The 23,942-nt window shown below is 46.3% G+C and overlaps 1 protein-coding gene across 3 annotated transcripts in view; it reads left to right on the top strand.

Moving 5' to 3' along the window:
* LOC137633937 (uncharacterized) overlaps positions 1–21,789 on the top strand; it is a 249,298-nt gene extending 227,509 nt beyond the window's left edge. For all 3 annotated transcript variants that reach the window (XR_011042364.1, XR_011042363.1, XM_068366167.1), the window contains one exon: positions 20,837–21,789. The gene's annotated coding sequence lies outside the window, so the exon portion shown is untranslated. The remainder of the gene's footprint in view (positions 1–20,836) is intronic.
* Positions 21,790–23,942: the final 2,153 nt, after the last annotated feature.

The raw sequence follows: 23,942 nt of genomic DNA, 5'->3' as shown, positions 1-23,942 counted from the left end.
ACAGGAAGGACTAAGAGGAGGGTCACCAAGAACACCATCTCTGGATGGATTCGTAGGGTCATTGACCTGGCCTTGAATCCAGACCCTCCTCCATCACGTTGCCCTAGAGCACATGATGTCAGGGGCATAGCTACGTCCCTGACCTTCAAAAGAAATTTTTATGAATAGAACTTACCAGGCAGTTATATATACATAGCTAATTATCTCTATTTCGGCAGAATTTTTCTAAACTAGGCAACCGCCTTGTGGTGGTTGGGTGGTAACACCCGTTAAAGGGTGGTAGGAGGAATCATTCCCGTTTTCTGTTCTTCAGTTCATCTCTGCCGGCCGGATCGACAACACGTTGGTCCGTCATTAAGAGTTTTTCTTCGCTTTCCCTGCTCGGTGTACCAGTCTGCTTTTTTGGTGAAGTACTCTGATTTGGGGTTTTGGTGATCGTGTGTTTTGTTTTCTTTTAGCTTTTTTGCTGTTTTTCATTATGAGTGAAAAGAGTCATTACCGTATCTGTGCGAATGAGGAATGTAAGGTGAGACTACCGAAAATGGCGGTAGACCCTCACACCGTTTGTTCTAATTGTAGGGGTTTTGTTTGTGCCCTTGATAATAGGTGCGGGGAATGTAAGGTTTTGGATGAGAAAGATTGGTTAATTATGAAGCGCTATGTGCGTAAGCTAGAGCTCGATAGAGTTAGGAGAGCTTCTAGGTCTAAGTCTAAGTCTGTTAGTGGTAAGAAAGACGAACTTAGCGTAGATTTATCTATTGAACCTATAATTGATTCCTCTTTGGAAGTTGATCCTTCCCTTGAGGTAGTAACTCCTGCACCTCCTACAGGTTCCGTATCTACGGATGACCCTCGGCACGCTAGCCTGGCGGCCGAGTTGAAGGCCATTAAAGAACAACTGGAGGCCTTTAAAGGTAAGGAAAGTGAAAGTGCTTGTGTTAGTGCAGTGGAGGTGGCGACTGACCGAATCTGTCATACCCCTAGGCCTAGACCTCTACCAAGCTTCCAGGACCAAGGGAGAAGGTACGTCGATGACCGAAAGGGGGTGAGAGGTACTTACCCTCGGTCAGCCGTCGCCTCAAACAGCCCTGTTGCTGATTCCCAGGCTGTTTTTGACTGTCACGGGAAAGACGTGTCGGATGTGTTGTTTTCTTCTCCGAATTCGTCCAGACGTAAATGGAAGTTTGAAGCTTCAAGACCTACTAAGAAGAGATGGAACCGCGACGAACGGTCTCGTTCTTTCTCTCCCGGTTCTAGCAGTTATGAACCTTGTCCGTTGGAGGATGATTTCGACTCCGTGCCTGTGAAAAGGGCGAAGCCTTCTGCCGAAGATCCTCCCCCGTCTACGAGTGTTATTCGTCAGCCCCCCCCCCCCCCTTCGGGGCCGCAAGACCCAGCTGATGTTGCTAAATCCTTTATGTCTGTCATGCAGGAACAACTTTTGACTTTAGTGCAATCCTTTAGCCGCCCTCACGCCCAGTCTGACAGACGTAAAGACGACTCGTTACCGATTAAGAAGTCTGCTTCAAAGAGAGAACGGAGTTCTTCTTTAAAGAAAACTTCTCCCTCTCTACGCCAGGATGAGGAATGTGTGCTTTCGCCAGGCGATACTTCTTCGCGATACCAGGGCGATACAGTTTCTCGTTCTCGATACCGTGACGATACCTTATCGAACGATGCTGCTTCTCATTCTCGATGCCAAGACGATACCGCCTCCCGTTCATGATACCAGAACGATACCTCCTCTCGTTCGCTTCGCCACGACGATACCTCCTCTCGTTCGCTTCACCACGACGATACCTCCTCTCGTTTACGACGCCACGACGATACCGACCCTAGTTCTCGACGCCACGACGATACCGACCCTAGTTCTCGACGCCACGACGATACCGCCTCTCGTTCTCGCCGCCACGACGATACCGCCTCTCGCTCTCGACATCAGAACGACTCTGCCTCTCGTTCTCGGTCCCAGGGCGATACCACCCTGCCTCTTCGGGACGATACTGCCTCTCGTCCCAAGGATTCTTCTAGCGCGGGACTCCAGGATGCAACCCGTCTTTTGCAGGATGATGCCTTTGATTTGCCCTTGTCGGGTTCTAAGGATCCTTCTTCTCTTTCGAAGGATATTGCAGATGTGGATCAGGACCTCGAGGATGTTTCTGATGACGATGATAATCCTGCCGACGCTGCGGGAGATTACAAAGTTCTCTCTCGCTCCCTTCTTGAACTTTTTGGAGAGGAATTCCAACCTGCTGCCCCTCAATCTCCTCAGTCCCAATTTAACAGAAAGAAGGCCAAGAAACAGTCGGCCTTCATCAAGATGAAGCTGTCTATCTCCGCAAAGAAGGCTCTCACGAAGATTTATGACTGGATGAAGGAGCGGAGACAAACTGTTAAGACTTCCTTCTCGTTTCCACCAGCTCGTCTTGCTTCAAGAGCGGGTATGTGGTATGCAACTGGAGGACCTTTGGGTCTGGGAGTGCCTTCCTCCTCCAAGGGTGACTTCTCTGGTTTAGTGGACTCTGCTAGAAGGCATGCTCTCAACTCAGCCAAGGTCATGTGGTCGATGTCGGAGCTGGATCATCTCGTCAAAGGTATTTTTAGAGCCTTTGAGGTTTTTAGTTTCCTAGACTGGTCGCTTGGGACTCTCGCAAGGAAAACTGACCAGATGGAAGGATCTAGGGACCTTACCAGTATTATGTCCTGTATGGATAAGGCCCTCAGAGATGGGGCGAATGAGTTGGCGGCTCTGTTCTCAGCTGAGGTCCTAAAGAAGAGAGCTCTGCTTTGCTCTTTTGCTTCTAGGTCTGTTACCACTGCACAAAAGTCTGAGCTTCTTTACGCCCCCCTCTCTCAACATCTTTTTCCCGAGTCCCTGGTTAATGACATTACGCTTTCTCTGGCCCAAAAAGCCACCCAAGACCTTTTATCTCGTTCTGCTCGTAAGCCCTTGGCAGCCCCTCCTTCTTCTTTGAAACGGGAGGAAAGGAGATTCCAGCAGCCCTTTCGGGGCAGGACTACTTCTTCAAGACCAGATTTTAGAGGGAGAAGGCAAGAATGAGGACCAAGATCTACCAGGGGTTCTTTCAGACCTCGCTCCAGAAAATGAAGTTCGTCTCCTCCAGACAGTATGCGCAAGACTGTCAGGTTTTTGGCAGTCTTGGAAGAGGAGAGGGGCGGACACCTGGTCCCTCTCAGTCATCAAGGAAGGATACAAGATCCCCTTTCTGAAAAAACCTCCTCTCGCAGATGCTCCGCTGGCCTTAGTAGCCCGGTACTCAGATCCGGGGAAACAGAAGGCCCTAGTAGACCTTGTTGACGAAATGCTAGACAAGGGGGCGATAGAACCGGTTCGGGATCTATCCTCCCCAGGCTTTTACAATCGCCTGTTTCTGGTCCCCAAGAACTCGGGCGGATGAAGACCCGTCCTGGATGTCAGCGCGCTCAACGTATTTGTGGAGAAGACAAAGTTCTCCATGGAGACGACTCAGTCGGTGCTGGCGTCAGTACGTCCAGGGGACTGGATGATGTCCCTCGACTTGCAGGACGCATATTTCCATGTCCCCATCCATCCGACTTCGAGGAAGTACCTGAGATTTGTAATGCAGGACAAGTGCTTCCAATTCAGAGCTCTTTGCTTCGGTCTCAGCACGGCTCCTCAAGTCTTCACCAGGGTAATGGCGAATGTGTCAGGTTGACTGCATCAGGAGGGGATAAGGATATCCTTCTATCTGGACGATTGGCTGATTCGTTCACGATCGAGGGAGAAATGTCTGGAGGATTTACGGAAGACTTTTATGATGGCTCAAGATCTAGGCCTGGTCTTCAACAGGGAGAAGTCTCAGATCAGACCGAATCAGACTATTCTCTATTTGGGGATAGTTCTGAATTCAGTTCTTTTTCGGGCTTCTCCCTCTCAGGAAAGACAGACCAAGTGTCTCGTAAAAGTCAGAACTTTCCTGGACAAGAAGAGATGCACAGCGAAGGAGTGGATGAGTTTGCTGGGGACTCTATCCTCCCTCGAACTGTTTGTCTCTCTGGGGAGACTCCACCTAAGGCCTCTTCAGCACTTTCTTTCGAAGACATGGAACAGAAAGATGCAGGAAGACTCCTTTTCCTTCCCCATTCCAATAGAAGTCAAGACTCTTCTGAAGTGGTGGCTGGACCCAACCTTGTTAGGGGAAGGGATCTCCTTACACAAGAAGAACCCAGACCTAGTGTTGTTTTCAGACGCATCAGAGTCAGGTTGGGGGGCAACACTAGGAAGCAAGGAGGTCTCAGGCTATTGGGAAGGAATTCAGCTGGGATGGCACATCAACAACAAGGAGCTGATGGCCATTTTTCTGGGGCTAAAGGCCTTCAAAGACTTGGTGTCTGGGAAGATTGTGGAGGTCAACTCAGACAACACCACAGCTCTTGCTTACATCAGAAAGCAAGGGGGGACTCACTCTCTGTCTCTGTTCGAAACAGCAAGGGAGCTCCTTCTTTGGGCGAAGGAGAACAAGATAGGTCTGCTGACGAGGTTTGTTCAGGGACAGAGAAATGTGAGGGCGATCATGCTCAGCAGGAAAGGGCAGGTCCTTCCCACAGAATGGACCCTCAACCAACAGGTCTGTCAGAGTCTCTGGAGGCTGTGGGGGAGACCCTTCATCGATCTTTTCGCCTCCAACTTATCCAAGAGGATCCCCAACTATTGCTCCCTGGTTCCGGGCAAGGAGGCAATAGCAGTGGACGCTTTTTTGATGGATTGGATGGGGATGGACACATATGCCTTTCCCCCGTTCAAGATCATCAATCTGGTAGTCAGGAAATTCACTCTCCTCAATTCGCCGAATGATCCTGATAGCTCCTTTCTGGCCGATGAGGGAATGGTTCACGGAGGTGGTGGACTTGTTGATGGACTTTCCAAGAAGCCTCCCTGCAAGTCCAAAGCTGCTCAGACAACCCCACTTCGAGAGGTATCATCAAAACCCCCTCGCTCTCAATCTGACTGCCTTCAGACTATCGAGAAGCTCGTCAGATCGAGAGGATTTTCAGCGCAAGCTGCGAAAGCTATCGCCAGAGCAAGGAGGGTCTCTTCACAGAGGGTCTACCAGTCCAAGTGGGAGACTTTTAGGGCTTGGTGTAGGAAGCACAAGATTTCCTCATCCACTACCTCTGTGAGCCAGATTGCTGATTTCTTGTTGTACCTCAGCCAGGACGCTAAGCTGGCTGTGTCCACGATCAAGGGGTACAAAAGTATGCTCGCTTCAGTCTGTCGACATAGAGGCTTGGACTTGTGTTACGATAAGGACTTACATGACCTTTTCAAGTCTTTTGAGACAACCAAGCAGGTCCAGTTAAAGTCCCCTTCTTGGAACCTTGATGTGGTTCTTAAATTTCTGTGCACCAAGAGATTTGAGCCCATCTCACAAGCTCCCCTTAGGGAGGTTACGAAGAAAACCCTCTTCCTTTTGGCCTTAGCAACAGCTAAAAGAGTCAGTGAAGTCCATGCAATTGAAAAGCAGGTAGGCTTCAATCTGAATGGGGCAGTTTGTGCCTTAAGATTAGACTTCCTCGCTAAGAACGAGAACCCTTCAAAGCCCTGGCCAAGGACCTTTGAGGTTCCTAACTTGACTAACCTAGTGGGTCAAGAGCAAGAGAGACTCCTCTGTCCAGTATGAGCCCTCAAGGCCTACTTGTCTCGCACAAAAAATCTGAGAGGCTCTTCTAGCTCCTTGTGGTGTTCTGTGAAAGATCCTCAGAAGCCCCTTTCCAAGAACGCTTTGTCTTTTTTCCTGAGGGAAGTTATAAGAGAAGCGCATCTCTTGTGTGAGGAGGAACACTTCGGACTTTTAAAAGTGCAGGCTCACGAAGTGAGAGCCATTGCGACCTCGCTTGCTTACCGCAAGAACATGTCGGTCAAACAAATTATGGATGCGACATTCTGGAGGAGCAACTCTGTGTTCGCCTCTCATTACCTCAGAGAGGTGAGGGTGGATTATGAGAAATGTTATACCTTGGGACCATACGTAGCTACGGCTTCTGTATTAGGCAAAGGAGTTACTACCTCCCCTCAACCTTAGTTTTGTTTACTTGTGCATAGGTTGGTGTATTTTTTATTGGTTGTCTGAGGACTTCGACTTGTGTACAGTCACCTCAGTCTAGTTAGATAATTTTTATCTACTTTGCAAATGTTAGGTGGTTGGTTTGGTAAGGTTGCGGTTTTTATTTTGGGCAATAGGTAGTCCTGAAGTCTAGTCAGATTGTTGGTCTCACCCCGTTGACAGACTTGATTGAGTGTTTTCAGCACTGCAGGTCACATCCTGGCTGACACTCCTAAGGGAAAGGGACTCAAGAGGCAGGAACCTTTGAAGTCAGTTACCTTAGCAGGTAAAGAATCAAGGTGTTTTTTATTTATCCTACAGCTTTTTTGGTTGTTTCCCCAACGATGTTTCCTGTCTATCACCCTCCTCCAAGTGTGTTAATCAGCTATGTATATATAACTGCCAGGTAAGTTCTATTCATAAAAATGGAGTTTTTATGATAAAACAAAGTTTTATGAATACTTACCTGGCAGTTATATATACATTCGAAGGCCCACCCACCTCCCCTCAGGAGACAGGTCGGGCATAGATGAACTGAAGAACAGAAAACGGGAATGATTCCTCCTACCACCCTTTAACGGGTGTTACCACCCAACCACCACAAGGCGGTTGCCTAGTTTAGAAAAATTCTGGTGAAATAGAGATAATTAGCTATGTATATATAACTGCCAGGTAAGTATTCATAAAACTTTGTTTTATCATAAAAAAACTCTATTTTTTAGTGACGTAGGTTCTTCAAGCTGGGGTGTGGAAACGTCAAACAACATTCACAGCCCACTACCTGCAAGACGTGACCCACAGGAGACTCGATACGTTCTCTATCGGCCCTGTGGTGGCTGCACAACAGCTGGTCTAAACCTCAGGCTCCTTATTGGACAAGTAGCAGAAGGTTGAGGGCATTGTTACCCGGTTTTAGTCTGCATGAATGAAAAGGTTTGACTGGCCCTTATTCTTTTCTTCATCATCCCCTCTCTTGGGGAAAGCAGCATCCTGGGTTCTCTGCATAGCTGACCTCAAACCACTGCAGGTAAACTATGCTCCCTTGTGTTCCTAGCATTAAGGTTAATACCGTTACGTTCCCATACCCTAATGAGGTGATATTGGGAGAGTCCTAGTCTACAAGTTTCCATCTAAAGAACTTCAGAACAACTTCCTAGGACGAGTCACACTTCTTCATACTTTCACACACAGCTTGCGTAGGCCGCAGTCCCTGCGTAGCAAGGTTCTAGCGAGGTGCAGGGACTCCTTATTTCTTGGGTGCTTACACACTCAAATAACGAGCCCCCGGGCAAAGCCAAAAGCCAGACTGGCTGGGACGTCCACCCTTCCTAATGGGTGAGTCACCCCTATTAAATAGCGTGGTTTGTATTTCGGTTACGGAACAAATGACAAATTCGTAGATAATTTGTATTTTTCCTAACCATACAAACCTTAGCTATTTACACATACTTGCCCGCCAGCCCTGTCCCCCGTGAAGTCCTACCTCTAAGCAAAGTGAACTACTCACCGGTGTGTGAGGGGGGGAGGGGTAGCTACCTACCCCTCCCCTACCCCCTCGCTAACTAGCGAGGGGTTAGTAAACCCTCGTTAAAATTCTAATGGCTCGTCATTTCAGCTACGCCGAAAGTAATACCCCCTATTTAAATAGCTAAGGTTTGTATGGTTAGGAAAAATACAAATTATCTACGAATTTGTCATGTTTTGTGTTTTGGGAAGGAAGCTGTTGCAATTTACTCCTGCAAGGGAGCGCATGAATCATTGGCAAGGAGAACTAGAGTTCTCTCTCTCTCTCTTCTACCAACCTCTCTCTCTCTCCTCCTCCTTTTTCTTTGTCGGATATTTCCTTTTCGGGAAGAGGAATGTCGCCTAGGAAGACCTTTCGGTACAGTTCCATGGAATTTAATGATCGCTCTTCTTCGGGAAGGAACAATGGATGGTCATTGCCGCTAACTGGTACATTCTGGGTCGGTTTCCGCTCTTGCACTGGTTCTAGGTGAGCGGTCCTTCTGAACCCAACACCTCAAGTGTTTGAGGGTAAGGTTACACATCCTCCTGCTATGAAGGGAGAGGTGCTCTTCGTATGGTACGTCTCATCGAGAGCAGGACCAGTCTCCTGATTGTCTCTTCTGGTACTGGGGTGCACCAAGTAGAGAGATGGTAGTCACGGATCCTTCCCCCTTGTCTTCCTGCGCTTCCTAGGATCTATCGTCATTTTTCGTGATTGAAAGCAGAGCATTGCCTCACGTGCTTACGAGTACCGGGCTGTGTTCTGTGTTCTTACGAGCATAGAGCATTACCTCATATGCTTACGAATGCCGGGCTGTGCTCTGTGTTCTTACGAGAATAGATCCACATTCCCATCAAAGACAATTATGATTATCATCAATTCTTAAGAAAATGCATAACTGGACTACAACACATACTTCAGCTGATTCGTCCAAAGCTTAAAACGAGAAACTGAAAGATGGACGAGGTCTTTCAGTTGCCGAGATACATCAGGAGAGAGATTTCCTCTATACGTGTTCTAACTGTCTGCTTTGTTAGAGCAATTTTTTTTGCTTTCCTTTCGATGCTTTCATCTCCAAGAGGTCTTGCGTGTCAGTTGCAAACTGGCAAAAACCTTGTTTGATTTGTTAAATTTTATTGGATATTTTCTATAGTTATTCCTAAGCTAATTAAAAAGAGTACTGTGTATTGAATTTTATTTAGAAACAGTTGAATATTAGAATGTTGCATACTAAAGTTATAACAGAATTCTTAAATACTGTACAAAAAATAAGTATATTGATAAATCATATTTGTTCCGTAACTGAAATACAAACCACGCTATTTACATGGGGTAATTACTTCGGCGTAGCTGAATGACGAGCCATAAAAGTTTTAACGAGGGTTTACTACCCCACCGCTAGTTAGCGGGGGTTAGGGAGGGGTAGCTAGCTACCCCCTCCCCCCCTCACACACACACCGGTGATTGCTTCACTTTACTTTTGGCTCGGGCAGAGAACAGACCTGTCTGCTCTCTCCCTCGCTTTGACTGCCATATTTAATCTGTTTTTTTGCTTTTTCTTTTTCAGTGTGTTTGAAGTTGGCCTCTACTATGCGTACTTGCCCTGGACTTCCCAGCCGCCCTTGTGGGACCTTTATGTCGGCAGTCGACACCGATCCCCACACCTTATGTCCTCACTGTAGTGGCCAGCGGTGTGATAGTGGTAACGTGTGTATAGAATGTAGGGATTGGTCTACCTCCCAGTGGGAGAGGTTTGCCCAGCGCCGGAAGAAAAAGTCCAAAAGGGATCTTTCTCCTTCAGAGGCTTCTTTGAAGAGAGAAAATTCTAGGACTTCTTCCGTAGCCCTTTCCTCCTCCGAAGCTCCCCCTCGAGCGGTCTCTTTCGAGAGGCCGGCGAGTGGTAGCGTAGACCGTATTGCTGTTGACCGCTCCTGGGGTGCGGGAGAGGTAGTCCGGCTGCCCCTCTTCCCCCGGAGGAGAATTTGAATATGTCTAATCGTGATTTATTACAGCTTTGGGCTTCCTTGGGGCTGCAGGGTTCGCCCTCCAAGGAAGCCCTGTTTGACATGATCAAACTTAGTGCAGCTGTCAAACAATCGCCAACTACAGCAGGGATAGATCCTCTGTCTGTGGTTGACGTTATTGTGACGGAGACATCTCGTGGGTCAAGTCAAACCCCTGTTCCTGTTGCCAAGGTAGCTGATGGCTTAGATTCCCCCTCTGAACATCCTTCGAGGGAGGATCTAAGTCCCACGGTCTCTCCTGCCGGTGATTCTCCCCCTTTGGGGAAGTTCACTTACAGAGACTCCTCGTGGGCGTATAAGGCGGAACGCTCGTCCTCCCCTTCGCCGTAGAGGCCTTCCTTCCCCTCACAAGGGAGTTAGGAGGCGCCTCTTCGGCTCGTCTTCGCCACAATCCTCTGCGGAGGAGACGACTCGCCGTTCGCCGACCCTGCCAGCTACCACCTTAGACCTCTTCGGGGATCGTTCGCGATCCCTTTTGGATGATGGTCGTTCTTCGGGACACAGTGACCAGTCTTCCTCCAGACCTGCTGTGCCGTCACCCTTTGATGTTGCAGATGCGCGTTGCGCGCGCCTGATCCTGCCATTGCGCAGGTACCGGGCCCCTCGGGGCTGAAGAGCCTTGAGCGCAAAACTGCGCCTCTCGCCCTCAAGCGCCAGGTTCTTCCTGCGCGCCCTCCTGCTGCTGCCGCTGTTCCTGTCTTAGCGCCTCAGCGCTCACCTGCGCACGTGCGCGCCCCTGTTCCTGCTACGTGCCAGGGTTTCCCTGCGCTCCCACATCCTTCTACGCCCCTTCGCCCTCCAGCAGTTCCCGTGACAGCGCGCCAGCGCTCACCTGCGCACACGCGCCCCAGCGTTCCCCGGTTACTGCCTCGTCGCGCGCAGTTCAAGAGGTTCCTACTCTAGCGCACAGGCGCTCACAGGTTCCTCTGGACTCGCAGCTCCAGACGGGCGCTGCGAGTCCACGCGCAGTTCCAGTTCCAGCGCTCGCACGCTCGCCAACGCACCAGCACGCTTTTACATCACAGCGCGCCGCCCAGGAGGCGACTAAGCTAGCGCACTGGCACCCCAGGGCTCTCCTTCCAGACCGCGCGATCCTGCACGCGTTCCAGCCGCGCGGGACGCTCCGGTTGCAACCGCCCAGGAGGCGCCTAAGCTAGCGCATGGGCGCTCACAGGCACCTAAGCTAGCGCACGGGTGCTCACAGGCACCCCAGGGCTCTCCTTCCAGACCGCGCCATCCTGCACGCGTTCCAGCCGCGCGCGACGCTCCAGTTGTGCGCCCCGTTCCAGTCATCAAGGCGCCACATGCAATCCTCCAGTGCACACCTGTGCGCTCTCATCAAACCGCGCGTCCTGCTCGCCCACCGCAGCAGCGCACACCAGTGCGTCCACATCCTGATGCGCGCCCACGATCGCCTGCGCGCCCACAGGCGAGTATGCCTGTCCTGTCGGACCAGCGCCAACCAACGCGCCAACGCGCCAACGCGCCAACGCGCCAACGCGCCATCCCTTCCTCGCGCTATCCTGAACCGGCGCTGCGCGCCACACGCCCTCGCCAGCTCCTATGCGCCCCCGTGCCCACGCGCGCGCTCCATCGCTCCCACGCTCCTGTGACCTCGCCTGCGTGCCACCGCGCCCTCGCGCCCGCTCCACCACCCTCTCTCTCCCACGCTGATGCACGCGCGCGAACGCGAGATTCCTGTGTCACGCGATCCTTTCGGGCGCAACCCTGACCGGGGCCCATCACGCGACCTCCAGCGCGAGCGTCGCCAGGCGGACAGGTCTTCGTCTCGTTCCCCTCCCTGCAAGCGCAGACCAGCGCACTCGCCGGAGGAGGGGCGGTTCCCGGACAGGTCTAAGGACTCTTTCTCTTCAATTTCACAGGCGAACCCGCATTTGTCGATTCCTCCAAGGGATCGAACGATCCCCTTCCCTCCAGAGGGAGTGTCTGACAGCGCGACTGTCAGCCAGCAGCCCTGGTTCGGTACCCTAGTCAGAGCTTTTGTGCAGGCGATGAAGCCCACCCTCTCTGACATGGGTCGCAATCCAGTGGCAGCTTCCTCCCCCCTGAAGAGGAAGATAGGAGTCTCTCCCGTGGAAATACCTCCAAGGCCTATTTTGTCTCCTCGCAGATCCTTGCGCAAGGCTCCTTTTCCCCCCCAGACTTTCTCTCCCTCCCCTGCTAATGAGGATTACCCATCCTCAGGGGAGTCGGACGAGCCGGACCATTCCCCCATCGCACCAATGGGGTAAGCTTCGCCTCTCCCTGAGAAGTCTTCTCGTCCAGGGGTGGAAAAGAGCCTGCACCCATCGTTACTCGAGTCCTGCATCTCGCCCAGTAGGGAACCGAAGGACTCTAAGACGATCCCTAAATCGTCAGCAAGGATCAAGCAGGAGTCATCTAGACCTTCCGAGGATGTCCAAGTCTCCCCCCAGGAAGAGCCACTGGGGACGGGAGACTTCGCTGCCAGTCCTTCAGGAGGAGAGCACCAAGAGTCAGAACACACATTCTGGCAAGTCCTGACCCCCATGAGGAACCTCAACGGAATCCCAGACCCTGAGATTCCTCCTCGTGAAGTTAAGGACACAGTCCTGGACCGCGTCTACGGCACCCAGAAACCCTCTAGGGCCAGTGCAGCCTTGCCCTGGTCTCAGGGGATGAAGAGTGCCAGGGACAAGGTCGAAGGCCAGCTCTCTGAGCTTGCCTCCTCCAGCAGATCCAGCGCCGCTAACAAGCTCCTCCCTCCTCCTCGAGTCCATCAGAGGAGGTACTTTGAGATCCTTGAGGAGCCTTGTTTTGGTCTTCCGATGCATCACTCTGTGGAAGAACTCACCGGGGGAGTCCCTCTTGAGAAACTCTCCAACCGGCACGTGTCCTACTCAGCCACTGAGATCCTAAGCCAGGAGAAGGTCGCTAAGTGTGCCATGCAGGCAACTTCGTGGCTGGGGTCTCTGGGCATCCTGGTGTGGTCTGAGGACCTCTCCAAAGAAAGCACCAGGAAGGCACTGGAGACTTTCTTACTCTCGGGCACACGGACCATTGAGTTTCTGGCCCACCAAGTCTCTAGCTTGTGGGCCAATATGATTCTCAAACATCGGGACGCTGTGGCTGAGAGGTTCCACCAGAAGGTTCCCTGTTCGGAGATTAGCAGGCTCAGACACTCTTCCGTGTTCGGTAAGAGCTTGTTTGAGCCTAAGGACGTGGAGCTTACCGCTGAGAGGTGGAGGAAGTCCACCCAGGATTCCCTCATCCATAGGGCCCCGACATCGAGGCCCTACAAACCTCCAGCGGCTCAACAGCCCCGTCCAGCTAAGGACATGAAGAAGACCACTGCAGCGAAGCCGAAGGTGTCTAAGCCCTTTCCTGCCAAGAGCAGAAGGAGCAAGAAGTCCTCCAAGGGAGGCAAGAACCGTAGAGGTAACAGCCGAGGCCGTAAACGCAAGGGTTGGCAGTCCCCCTGCATGTCCACCAGTGGGGGGATGCCTACAAAGTTGCGCGACAAGGTGGCAGCAACTCGGGGCAGATGCCTGGACGATTTCCATGATCACTCTGGGTTATCGTGTCCCGTTCACAGCCTCTCTACCTCCCCTGACAGCGAATCCAGTGTCTTGAGCTCTTGCCATGGGATCGGCAAGAGGGCAAGCCCTTTGGGCAGAAGTCCAGACCATGTTAAAGAAGGACGCTCTTCAGGAGGTTGTAGACGGGTCCCCAGGCTTCTACAGTCGACTCTTTCTTGTGAGAAAGGCGTCTGGAGGCTGGAGACCAGTCATCGACCTCTCAACCCTGGACGGGTTTGTCAAGCAGACTCCGTTCAGTATGAAGACGGCAGACACGGTCAGACTCGCAGTGAGACCACAAGACTTCATGTGTACACTGGATCTAACGGACGCTTACTTCCTGATCCCAGTCCATCCGTCTCCAAGGAAGTACCTAAGATTTTGCCTAGACAACAAGATCTACCAGTTCAAGGTGCTGTGTTTCGGTCTCTCCACAGCCCCTCAGGTGTTCACCAGAGTGTTCACCCTCATCTCTTCGTGGGCTCACAGGATCGGCATCCGTCTCCTTCATTACTGGATGACTGGCTGATCCTAGCAGACTCGGAGGCAACCCTTCTTCGCCACCGAGACAAGCTCCTCGAAGTTTGCCGGGATCATGGTAAATCTCAAGAAGTCCTCTCTGCAGCCCTCTCAGAAACTGGTATATCTAGGCATGGTCATAGACACCAATCTCCACAAAGCCTTCCCATCAGACGACAGGATAGCAAGGCTGAGGAAGGTCGCGAGACCTTTCCTCAATCGAGAAGAACTCCCACCCCAATCGTGGCTACGTCTCCTCGGCCACCTCTCCTCCCTGGTCCATCTCGTTCCCAACGGTCACCTCAGAATGAGATCCCTCCAGTGGCGACTCAAGTCCCGGTGGAATCAAGGTCACGATTCCCTGGACACTCTGATCCCTATGGGTCCTGCGGAACGGACGGACCTCCGGTGGTGGGTGGCGGACGAGAACCTACGAAAGGGAGTGGATCTTCTCGTTCTTCCCCCGGATTTGATGTTGTTTTCGGACGCATCAAAGAAAGGGTGGGGGCCCACGTTCTGATACACAGGACCTCAGGCCTGTGGTCAGAATCAGAAAAGTACCTTCACATAAACCTGCTAGAAATGAAGGCCGTATTCCTGGAACTTCAGAAGTTCCACCAAGTCCTGGCGGGCCACTCCGTGGTGGTGATGAGCGACAACACCACAGTCGTGGCTTATATCAACAAGCAGGGAGGTACCTTTTCGGAACAGCTATCCCATCTTGCAGTAGAGATCCTGAGATGGTTCGAAGTCCACTCGATCTCGCTAGCGGCTCGCTTCATTCCAGGCAAAAGGAATGTGCTCGCCGACAGTCTGAGCAGAGCGACGCAGATAGTGAGTACCGAGTAGTCTTTGGATCCTCAAGTAGTCAACAAAGTCCTGACTTTGTGGGGTTCCCCACCGGTGGATCTGTTTGCTACAGCGCTGAATTTCAAGCTCCCGATGTACTGCTCCCCACTCCCGGACCCCAAGGCGCTCTGGCAGGATGCCTTCCAACAACGGTGGGACAACGTCGATGTGTACGCCTTTCCCCCGTTCTGTCTGATGAGGAGGGTGCTCAACAAGATCAGAATATCAGTCAATCTTTCAATGACCCTTATAGCTCCGCTATGGCATCACGCAGAATGGTTCTCGGACCTTCTGCAACTCCTCACGGAGTTTCCGAGAGAACTCCCTCCACGTCACGAGCTACTCAAACAACCACTCGCCAACATCTACCACAAAGCCGTAGGTTCGCTACGACTTCACGCCTGGAGACTATCCAGCATCTCCTCACAGAGAGAGGATTTTCGCAACAAGTGGCGAACAGGGTGTCTGGACACCTGCGCAAGTCATCCGCAGGAGTCTACCAGGCGAAGTGGAGAGTCTTCTGTGATTGGTGTCGTGGAAGGGGTATCTCTCCACTCGATGCCACTATTCCAGCAATAGCGGAGTTCCTCGTGTATCTGCGGGAGGAAATGCGCCTTCCAGTCTCGGCAGTGAAAGGCTATCGCTCAGCCTTAAGTCTTGCCTTCAGGCTTAAAGGAATGGACATTTCTTCCTCGCTAGAACTTTCCCTTCTCATACGGAGTTATGAACTTACCTGCCCTCAGTCGGAAGTGAGACCTCCTCCATGGAACGTGGTTCGAGTTCTCAGGTCTCTTAAGAGACCTCCCTACGAACCATTACGCCAGGCTTCTGATCGCCACCTTACCTGGAAGATGGTTTTCCTGCTAGCTTTGGCCTCGGCCAAGCGAGTCAGTGAGCTACATGGTCTCTCGTACAACATCGCTCATTCAAGGGGATGGGGGGAGGTAACGTTCAGCTTCGTCCCTGAGTTTGTTGCCAAGACTCAGAATCCGGGAGTGCTGGACCCTAGGTTCGACTCTTTCCAGGTTTCGAGTCTCCGTTCTGTAACAGATGACCCAGACCATCTCCTACTGTGCCCAGTGAGGAGTCTGAGGTTGTATCTTAAAAGAACAGCTGCAGTTCGTCCCCAGGTGCGAGCCTTGTTCGTGAGCACCGGGAAGACGAAGAGGAGGGTCACCAGGAATACCATCTCGGCCTGGATTCGCAAGGTGATACATCTGGCCTTGAATCCTGACCCTCCTCCATCACGTCGCCCCAGAGCGCATAATGTCAGGGGCATAGCTACGTCCCTGGCCTTCAAGAAGAATTATTCAGTGACGCAGGTCCTTCAAGCTGGAGTGTGGAAGCATCAGACCACCTTCACGGCCCACTACCTGCAAGACGTGACACACAGGAGGCTCGATACGTTCTCTATCGGCCCTGTGGTGGCTGCACAACAGCTGGTCTAACCTCAGGCTCCTTAATGGACAAGTAGCAGAAGGTTGAGGGCATTGTTATCCGGTTTAAGTCTGCGTGAATGAAAAGATCTGTCTAGCCCTTATTCTTTTCTTCATCCTCTCCTCCCTTGGAGAAAGCAGCATCCTGGGTTCTCTGCATAGCTGACCTCAAACCTCTGCAGGTAAGCCATGCTCCCTTGTGTTCCTAGTATTAAGTGTAATACTGTCATGTGCCCATACCCTGACGAGGTGGTATTGGGAGAGTCCTAGCCTAGATTTCCATCTGAAGAACTCCAGGTCAACTTCCTAGGACGAGTCACTTCTCACCTAGCTTATGTAGGCCGCAGCAGTTTCCCAGCATGCCAGTGAGGAGCAGGGACCCTTTATTTCTTGAGTACTTACACACTCGAATTTGGGGTCCCCGGGCAAGCCAAAGCCAGTATGGCAGGAGACTTACCGCCCTTCCTAAGGGTTGAGTCACCCCATGTAAATAGCGTGGTTTGTATTTCAGTTACGGAACAAATGACAAATTCGTAGATAATTTGTATTTTTCCTAACTATACAAACCTTAGCTATTTACACATATGTGCCCGCCAGCCCTGTCCTCCGAGATAATTCCTACCTCTAAGCAAAGTGAAGCATTCACCGGTGTGTGTGAGGGGGGGGGGGGTTTAGCTAGCTACCCCTCCCTACCCCCCGCTAACTAGCGGCGGGGTAGTAAACCCTCGTTAAAACTTTTATGACTCGTCATTCAGCTACGCCGAAGTAATTACCCCATGTAAATAGCTAAGGTTTGTATAGTTAGGAAAAATACAAATTATCTACGAATTTGTCATATTTTATATTTAAAAGTGTGTATAAAACATTTTAGCTCAATTTCAGTGTACAACAGGAAAGGTATTGAAGCAAAACAGATATTCCAGGATTTTCGTTTAGCAAAACGTACTCATTGTATTTCAGGTCATAACTTTAAGATTAACCTTAGACTCTTCCAGATCCTGATATGGCAACACTCGTTCACTTTCCCTCTTCTCTTACAGGTGGTCACCATTAGGTGTCGCAAGACGAAAGGTCAATGTAGACTTAAATGCGTCGTGGTCAGTGATGGTGGCGGGAACAAGACCTGTTTCCTCATCTACACTGCAGACATGTTCCTTTTTGAATGTTGCAATGGTGAGGCATATCTCTCTCTCTCTCTCTCTCTCTCTCTCTCTCTCTCTCTCTCTCTCTCTCTCTCTCTCTCTCTCTCTCTCTCTCTCTCTCTCTCTCTCTCTCTACACCTCACCCCCATTCTTGCTGCCTTTCTTCCACCTTAACTATCACTCTACTTACAATTTTTTCTCCCAGTGGGACCTTGGCACTGAAGGGCTTTCCTGGCCCCAACACCCAACTCTTATGAATGAGGAATAAATTTTACAAGATATGTTTTTTATATTTGTTGCCATATTATTATCATTATTATTATTATTATTATTATTATTATTATTATTATTATCTAAGACAAATAAAACTGTGTTTACATTTATGTAAGTAAATTATTGTAAAAATAAAATTTAGTAGTTTAAAAAGAAATTACAGAATAAGAATTTTTTTAATCGCTTGTTTCTCGAACTAATCGACCTTCGTCTCCCGCAGGTGTTTGACAACTGCGCCGTCACCATTATGATTTCGGTGGAACCGTATACGTTTGGACTTGAGATACAGCCGTCCAGGAGGATTAAGATAGACCGAGACACCACAAGATGACGCCTTCTTGATCTATCTCTCCATGTTCTCGCCTACTTTCTTGCTTCGAAAATGTTAAGAAGGTGAGTGACGATCCTTGCTCTTCGTAGCTACTTAGTGTCATCTGTGTACTTTGTAGGGTACACTGTAAGCATTGCTAAATGGTTTTGACAGATTCTCTTACTGTCACTTTTTAACTGTCTGCTTTATCTTCATTCCCAATTCCTACCCTTCATTTTCCTGTCCATCTTCTTCGATGTTTAAACATAAATACAAATTATATTCCTTTATAACTGGTGGCGGGGAAGACCCACTCGCGTGTGAGTCAGCTCGACGCTCACTTTTGGCTTTGGCTGTTTTAATCAATTTGCTTTTTCTCATTCTAGATAAATGGAAAATACAAAAGAAGTTATTTTCTGGGTAAGCCGAAAATGTGCGATATGTTTTTGTGTAAACCTGCTGTATTAATCTAGTCCTTATTGTGACTTTTTTGTTTGTATCTCATGATTAAAAACACAAATGTGAAGATAAACAGATCAACTTCAGACTATATAGATTCTCATACAGTTGATGAAGAAGGTTAAGACTTTTTTTTATTTATGTCTTAAAATTATGTCTTAAATTAGTGTGTAAGACATCTATGTCTGAAAGGAAAGGCAATACACAGGGGTATATGTAACAGAAGACATCCGGTAATGGTTTGGGTGTATTATCTCAACACCTCGATAGAATACGAGCGCAGACGTCGGTCTCTAAGATAAAGCAGGGTCTATGGGTGATGTGGAAATTCAGTTTTTGAAAATGACATAATAGAGATGGCTGAACGGGTTAACTTCCAATGAATATCTAAATAATAATTATATATATTACAAGAAAAGGAATTCCAGTTTGTACAGATTTTCGTAGAAGAGACATCAACTTTGTTTGAACAATTGACTGGGGAAGGAATACAAGAATGGTTTTAGAGGTATTTAGTAAAACCATGACAGCCCCTTGAGGACCAGATTTTCTTTTAAAGAGGAACAGAGAATTAGCGTTTGAAGGGAATGACTCTCCCACGAGTCATGGACATTCTGACATTGAGATATCAGTTGACATTCCTGAGGTTTGATGAAATCTTTATTTAGAGAGGGATAGAAGAGCCATTATCTATGTGTCCCTTCCCCGATTGCCATAATTTCTTAAATTTGATTCTCAAGATTAGTTCACCAAACTTGTAACTGGGCTCCATAAGGCACTAGAAGAGTTAGAAGACCTAGGCCTACATGGCTTAGGCGTATGAAGTGTGAAGGAGGTGATGAATAGAGAAGTAGTGATTTAAAAGCTCAAGATAGAGACGACTGGTGAAATCTAACCGAGGCCCTTTGCGTCAATAGGTGTAGGAGGAGACGATGATGTTGGATACATTTGGAATGAACAAGTATCAAGTCTAAGGACCAAGGAAACTATAGAAAAAAGGCTTGACCAGGAGTGACAGGTTTAGATCAAATAAGGATGTGGTATTCACTGTCAAATATTGTTATTTTTCCTAGCTTAGCTACAACCCTAGCTGGAAAAGCAAGATGCTATAAGCCCAGGGGCTCCAACAGGGAAAAATACCCCAGTGAGGAAAGCAAATAAGGAAGTAAGTAGACTAGATGTCTAAATATATATCTACTCTTCAAAGACAGACTCATGTCAGCCTGTTCATCAAGAAATTTTCTGCAAGTTTGAAATTGAGTCTCAGTCTCCCTTGGCAGCTTTTTTCCTTCCTGTAGAGATGTGATTTGCAAATTGACACGTGAGGACCAAGTATTTACCAAATTCTAAAATCGATCGAGACAAAATTGATATGTTTTCCTTTATGAGATACCACCGCTAGAGAGTTATTGGGTCCTTTGACTGGCCAGACAGTACTACATTGGATCCCTCTCTTTTGTCACAGCCTATTCTTTCTACATTCTCCTCTGTCCTCATGCACCTGACAACACTGAGATTACCAAACAATTCTTCACTCAAGGGGTTAACTACAGTACTGCAGTGGCTACTTTTCTTTTGGTAAGGGTAGAAGAGACTTTTTAGCTATGGTAAGCAGCTCTTCTAGAAGTTTTTATAGTTTATATATATGTATGATTTAATTTAATGTTACTGTTCTTGAAATATTCTATTTTTATTGTTTATTACCTCTCATGTAGTTTGTTTATTTCCTTGTTTCCTTTCCTCACTGGGGTATTTTTCCTTCTTGGAGTCGTTGGGCTTATAGCATCTTTTCTTTTCCAACTAGGGTTATAGCTTAGTAAGAATAATAATAATAGTATGAAACAGATTTATTACCAAAATGTTATTCTTAATATGGTCTGCATATCTTTCAAATCATTAGAATTCAATCTAAATTGTGGGCGTTGTATTCATGATACAAAGAAATATTATACAGTAGGAAGTTGCCGGAGGGAACTTCCATCAGGACGACATGGCCATCTCACCCAAAAATAGATTTTTCCTACATCAAAATCCATTTATTGTCTTCATGATACAAAGAAATGTAGTGTACTTTGTAGTAATGCCTTCTGATTGGAGAAGTTAATGCTTATATACAGAAAGTTAATACATTGCTTTAATATTCCTAGACTTAGAAATAGCTCACATATTAGATTTCAACTATGAAAATAAAACAAAAGGTTTTCCTGTTCGTCACAATTTGCAAACTAGACCGTCAACTTTACTCACTACAAGATATGTAAAACAGAGCATTGAGACATCGGTTATTATGTAGGCTGCAAAAACATAAATTGACACTTGAATTCCTACAACTACACCTTAATATTAAAAGGAATACTCTGTTACACATGTATACAAATAGATTTTGTCTAAGCAATTAGTTGTTTCGTGAAAAAATGTCACATTTAAATGACAGGATTTGCCCAACGGTGTCCATCTCCTGGTGGTGAATGAAGACGAAAATCGAAAGCTATGCAGACTTTAGAAAAGTGAATAACTATCAAGATTAATTCTTCCTAGAGTTTAGAATGATGCAGTTAGACTTTAATGAATGATGAAGATATTATTCAAAAGTTCAGTAATGTATAATTGCTTCTATTATCTTTATGTCTTGAGATGTTCTTAAAAACATGACTAAAGTCATTTTCTTTTTCAGATTATCGACATCAGTACGAAGTACAGGAGAAGACTTAACAACATCACCGAAGATTTATCTCGGGTTTAGACAAATCCATAGACAATTTTATCAAGAATCAAGAGAGCATCGATAATTACACCTTTTCTTAATTTCGTTTCAGTGAAGTCTTGGGTTTTTTATTTGAATAAGAATAGGTGTATTTTAGGTCCAAATGAAAGAATTAAATAATGCAAAATGTAAGAAAAAACTCTATTTTGCTAATTAACAATTGAGTTTATTCTAGAGGGCTTGTGAATATATACACATACACGTAAGGTAGAATGTCTCGTGGAATTGTGGAAGATCTGAAGGAGAGAATCTCTGAAATGTATGAAAGGTTTATGTAAAATTTATTTCATTCTTTCATATTTCCATTCTATGAATATTGTTTGTTGAAATTTATTATTTATAGAAATGTACAGAGATGTCAGCGAACTTACAGATTTTTATATATAAGGAATAACTTTTTTTTTTATGTTAAGTACTGTAGTATATATTTGAAATTCAAGATATTTTGCATTGGTAAGATGTTGAAGTTTATTCAAAAGTAGATTTATAGTTGAATTAGGTTTAACATCCAACTCAGAAGAAGGTTCAGGTCCGATTCAGCTTCTAGAGAAAAAAGCGTCTTAGAAACAGTTTCGCTCAATTCCGTCCGTTTTGTCGTTTCTAGAAAGTAAATGTTAATTTCTCATTACTCGCAAGAAGCGTTTTATCGTCATTTTTGTTTATACTCGGACTCTCCGTTTTAACTTTGAGACGTCAGTGAATTGCAAACGGTTATTCCTAAATTAGTCATGAAGAAATACATACATTCTTTCGTTTGATCTATTGAGCAGTTTTTCTCTCAAATTTTGTCTTTCAAAATAATAATAATAATGATTAAAATAATAGAAATATTCAAAATGATAATATAAATAAAGATATTTGAAATAATTAAAATGATTATAATGATAACTTAAATAATAGTAATAATTATTATTATAATTAGAATAATAATTTAAGGAATAATTTAAATGGTAATATCAATTTTTGTTTCAAATTAAAGTAATTGAAATAGTAGTTGAATAATTAGAATAATGATAATAATAATAATAATAATAATAATTAAAACAGCTAATATTATAATAATCGAAAAAATGAATATATATATAAAGAATTCAATATCAGATTTATTAAAGAAATAAAAGTAATATAACAACACCAGAAGCAAAACACTGGAAAATATTTTGTATGAGAAAAGAAAGTCTTATGACTCTGGTAAGAAATTCTTTTACAATTTTGATTAAGTTCACTTATTGTTTTACCTGCCGAGTTTAAAAGGACACCCAATTAAAGTTTATTTATTGTTTAAAACAGTGTATTCCTTTTTTAAAACAGTTTAGTTCTTGTTTAAAACAGTCCTGATTATTTTTTTTCCGTGGCAAGTATTTCAAAATCCCTTTTTTAGACGCTGTGTTAATTCTAGTACAAAGTGAAAGGTTCAACATTGTTGATATTACACACACGGTTATACATATCGACATCACAGTCCTGTAAAGAATACTCTGCCTGGATTGGCAGAATTCCATTGTATTGAATTATATTTATATTAATGGTGATTATTATAGTGGGTACATTAAGAGTTTGTGATCCATTGTGGCTAATTTTCAAGTCAACTAGATCTCTATTGGCCGTTCTAAAAAGGTCGCTGGCATTCTCTGTACATTTGATGTATGTTGTATTTTATTGTATTTCATTTTTAGATTTATTATTAGCAGACAGAACACATTTTGATGTAGCAAAGGTTCTATTTTAAACTCACATTTGAATGTTTACCAATCCTGAAACCACATGACGATAGTGAGAAGATTCCAATTGAGAAAGGAGTTAGACAGGGAGACCCCTTCTCGCCTAGATCATTCACAGCATTTCTTAATTGAAAATAAGCAGCAAATATATTTCTGGGGAATTTCTATGTCATGAAAGAGAGAGAGAGAGAGAGAGAGAGAGAGAGAGTGTGTGTGTTTGTGTGTCGAGGCATAAGTAGTGGCCTGCAAGTGTTGGTACACGTTAAAGACGTGATTTTCAATGTATAGGTCTTTCCGTACTTGCTGCTTAGCCGGGGTTAGTAAATCTGATGGGGCAGGGGATAGACTCCCCTTGCGGTGTGTAGGTCTTTGAGTATGTGCTGCTTTGCCGGGGCTTGTAAGTCTGACGGCAGGGGTAGACTCCCCCACAATGTAACGTAGGCTTTGTAGATCGCCAGAGGAGGTGCGAGACATGAAGAATTAGATAGGGATGACCAACCACCTCCTACCATTTCTGCCAATGAGAATTCCTTTATATATTCTTTCTCCAAGTCCATGTGATGAAGATTATTCTAGAATAAATCAAATAAAAAAGTGTAAAATACTGCACTTATTTAAAAATTTCATAAAATCACAGATTAAATATTTAAGCAAAATAATATAAAAGTTTTCTGAGGTTGAATGTAGAGTTTCTCTCTCCAGGGATTTCGCTGAGACATTTCAGAGAACAATGTAGAGTTGGGGGTATCATTATCATTATCATTATAGCAGACGATATCAAACAAAGTTATTCATTTTATGTTCTTAAGAAGATGAGTCTATGATGGAAGTCATTATTCAAGGCAGGAAATATTTGTTATAAGATGGCATAACCAGAATGGCTAGTCAAATGTTCAGGCTATTCAGTAGTCAGTCTTGAGTTGTGGGAATGGATAGTTGGATAGTCAACTACCATATGAGAGAAGGCTAGTTGTTAGCTAGTCTTACGTTAGGGAATAGTTGAACCAGATGGATAGTTGACTACGGTACGAGAGAGAAGTTTTGAAGTATCAATATTTTAACCAATTTTAATCGAGATAACTTCAAGTGCCACAAATGTGTTCTGCCTGTTAATAATCATCGTAGGATTTTGTATATATAAATATTCTGTATTTAATCCCATTACAGCAAATGAGCAAAATCTTTTTGAATTCTGTTTAGAAGTCAAATTTTGGTCAGGATTTTCATAGCTGTGAGCATAAGTTTGACCTCGTAGATCAAGAGAGGAGATTCTTCTTCTTGTAGGAAAAGGTGTT

The sequence above is a fragment of the Palaemon carinicauda genome, chromosome 43, assembly GCF_036898095.1.
Source record: "Palaemon carinicauda isolate YSFRI2023 chromosome 43, ASM3689809v2, whole genome shotgun sequence".
In the NCBI taxonomy this organism is placed as follows: domain Eukaryota; kingdom Metazoa; phylum Arthropoda; class Malacostraca; order Decapoda; family Palaemonidae; genus Palaemon; species Palaemon carinicauda.
This window is presented reverse-complemented; position numbering and strand designations above follow the sequence as displayed.